Here is a 4216-nt window from a genome sequence, read left to right on the forward strand (position 1 = left end):
CAATTACTAAATACATTGTTCTAATATTCGTAGTCATTTACATGGTCTCGAAAGCGGAATCACTAATTTTCATCAGGTTAGTGCAGCACTGGAATTTAGTCGAGAGGTTTTCAAGTTTACACAGGCAAGAGACTTCAAAGAGTTCGTTTCGGGTGTTCGGACATTATGTTATGTTTACGATCGGACTCTCTCGCACGCGACTTCACCCCAGAATCGTGAATGAAACTTAAGACGTATATATTTATACTGCGGTGGTGTCCTTGTCGTCCTCGATTACTGTGCCGCATGTGTACGGCGCACGCTATAAGGATGTATATATGTTATGTTAGTGTTGAATGGGATTCGCGTGACGTAATTTTTTACGCACACGTACGCGCCAAACACGCGTGCCAGTATGCACGTGTATAGTATGTAGAGAAAGCGGGGCCGTTCGCATAATATATTATTACGTGTAATATAGGTAGACCGCCGTATTCACGACGCAGTTTTCAGTGTAATTCAATACGTCGTCTGATCACACGCGGACGTTCAATTAAGATACTGTATACTATTATGTTAATGTAGCAATATTAAGTGACATTTTTACTCGAGTATTAATAATTCCATTCAAAAATAATTATACGGTATACAATAATCGTAACTTCACGAATACAAAATATTATGTCTTTAGAAAAAGTTCGGAATAGTTCTTACGTTTTCTAACTTTTAAATATAACATATCTTATGTATATCTATAGGTCCCCCATATTTATCCTGTAATGAGTATAATCCTTTACTAATTTAATTGCCTAAGTTTTGATCCCTAAACCAACGCAGAAACAGACTATTGATTTATATTTAATTTATATGTTATTAAATTTACAATACATAGACTGCGTCACAACCTCTTAAAAAGTTTAAAAGTTTGAAAAACTTTTAAAACTTCAAGAGTAACCTACATAAAACTTGAGGAGCTTTAATAAGAAGTGTAATGAACATATAAAGGCTAAAAACACGCTTATTACAAGACAGCGTCTTGCTATAAGACCCCAACCATATATGGTATAACTACTAATAAGGAAGATATTTCTTTATATATACTTATATTTTCTGTACATTTTTTTTTTATTCAATTTATGAATATACATTGTATTTTGGTACGTTGTAATAAGTAATAAAATCAAAAAATGATGAAAACAATGTACCTGTATACATTATACAAACTGTGTACTTTAACCATCGAACGGTTCATCACGTACATTATAATATAACATCCATGTCCGATATCGACGTGTCGTGAACAGCAAGGAATTTGTAAAAACCGTTATTTAAATATTTCATAGATCAGAACTGTTATTTTGTAAAATCTAAAGTCGCGTTTTTAAATCATGTGCAGAATGGCTTTGAACGTTACGATTCATTTTTATTTTTTATTTTTTCTATGATTATCCTTGTATACCTAAACCTATTAATATGGAGAAATCGTTAGGGAAATCGCGTATAAATTTGTATTTAATGTTTAAATTTTGAAGTGAGTTATAAGTTTCATTATAAATATAACCGAGTTATATTGTTGTTTTTATGGACACTATATATATTATATAATGTTCTTGTGTACAATATATATATATATATATACCATTGATAGTTTTTTAGGTATTTATTCTTAAAAGTAGCTAAAAACTAATAATTATTATGCTACTCACCGACCGGACCACACAATTTTTTTATTTATAAATTATTATCAAATTAGATGATAAGTAACTTACTTATATTATTACAGATTAACGCTGCAATGACGATAATACTATAGTAATAATTCAACTTAAATATACAACTATTGGATTAGCTGAATATAATAAATACTATTTTTAGTATTTTTATATATTTCAAATGTCTTTGACCAACGGCTATTATTATTTGTTTAGTGCAATTAGTCTATCAATCCTAATTTTTTTTTTCATCGAAATTGGTTTACTACGAAAAGGTAGTGTGATAATATTAACTGCTATTAGTAAACTTCCGTTATTATTATAACCACATAGATACGCATAAGTACGATTCTAAATTTGAGATGTTTCAATTGAAATATTTTAAAATTGAAAATTTCACTCTTTTTGAAATATTGAAAAATATTTTTTTCTTTTTTTAAATGTATTGGAAATTTTCACTTGCAAGTTGACGTGATTATAAACTTTAAGATATAATAATTTACATTTTATTTTTCATTGCAATGAAATATTTCATGAAAATATCATGAAATTTTAAAACCCTACGCACAAGTATTGCGTTTAACATGACCGTCGTAAATTGTATGTACATATAAATTATAAATATATATTATTATACATACAATGAGAATAGTATGCGCGCGGTAAATCGGCTTATGAACCAGCAAACCCGTGCGCGGTAAGTATTGATCGTACGGATTGTCGTGTCGGACCGATCGTCTGTGTATTTCTTTCATTATTTTTGCACGGTAAGAACAGTAGGTACGCACGCGTCCGCTCGACAACTCCGGGAGCGGGATTAATAATTCCATCTTTACGATAGATCGCAATAATACTATTCAATATTTACGCGAGAGAGAATAAAAAAAAAAAAAAAAAAAAAAAAAAAAAATGACAACACGCCAACGCGGTTAAAAACGAGAAACTTCGAGAACTCGTCCTTCGGTCGCGCGCGCTTGCATACGCCGCAATGTTATATTATTATCTGAAGTTGTGTACATAAAAGTACGACTGTAATAGTACCCGTGCGTAGGAAATATTTCATTATGATAATATGTATACAATATAATATTATCGCACGAGATAAAAATCGCGACCGAGAAAAAACGCATTTTATTTTATTTATTTATTATGTATGTAGGAACGACGGTCGCGCGCTATTGCAGAAACGCCAAGTCGTCCGCAAATATTATATGTGTAGGTACGTGTATAGATATATTATTATATATACCTAGTCATTGATCATTATACCGCCGTTACTACGCGTACCACAAATTACGCATTTACGGAGGTGGTGAAAAACGGACATATTCATAGATAGCATGTCTTATATGATGTTTCTTTTTGAACAGTAAGTAATAAATGTATTCATTATTATGTGGACAAGAATATTAATGTTGTTATTGAAAATATATAAATATTTTTCTATGTAGTTTGAAGTTGTTAAAAACAGCATTTTTGAAAACAATGAAAAGTCATTCTTTAAGCTTTTCGTATATTTAAACGACAAAATACACACGTATTTAAAGTCATAACTAACTAACTACATAAAATCGTTTGAAAACCGACATTTAATCGTTTAATGGTTGAAATTCTCAACAAAAAAATGTCTGCTTCGAAATACTAAATTAAAAACATATTTGCTCATTAAAAAAAATAAGATATACAAAAAAAGATAACAACATTTAGTGGAAACTATAAATTGTTTACAAAAAAAAAAACAAATATATATATATAGAAAAACCTCAATAAATTTCGATATAATAAGTGTTTACTGTTTTAAAATTAAAATAATCAGCCTATACTTATATATATATATATATACACAATAGCTTTTTATATTTGGCGTGCGCATTACAACAGTGGAGGCGTTATTATTCAGACTGCTGCAGCAACGGGCGTATGTCTCATAATAATATATTATCTTTATTATTATTAATTTTTTTTTCTTCGGCCCGCGGAGGAGTGTCTAAAATATTTGCTTCTCGAACAGAGCTGCTACAGACACAGTAATAATAATAATCACAATAAGAAGAAGAAAAACAAAGAAAACACTACACACACACACACACACACACACACACATACACATACGATTTATTGTTGTTGTTAAATAAATAATATCGCGAAGGTGCGGATTTGGGCGGTCGAGACGGTAGGATTACTTAGGGTGATGTGGAGGTGGCGCGCGGAAGGGCGTTAAGTGCGGAGTCGACTCGTATATACACATAAAAAATAGCAATCGTGTAAAGTCGTTTTTTTTTTTTTGTTATCAAATATTTTGCTTCCCCGCCTCCACCGCGCCTCGTTCACAGGTAGCTCATATTATTATACCTATATGTAATATAATCTAACGATGAGCGTATACCCGAGTGTTATTATTATTATATAAATAATGTTTTTTGGTATTACTGAAACTCATATATATATACATATCGGCAGATAAGTATAGCTACGCTATTACATCACTGCACGAACGTTACATTATACCATCATTTACACGACAA

Source organism: Rhopalosiphum maidis, chromosome 4, assembly GCF_003676215.2.
Source record: "Rhopalosiphum maidis isolate BTI-1 chromosome 4, ASM367621v3, whole genome shotgun sequence".
In the NCBI taxonomy this organism is placed as follows: domain Eukaryota; kingdom Metazoa; phylum Arthropoda; class Insecta; order Hemiptera; family Aphididae; genus Rhopalosiphum; species Rhopalosiphum maidis.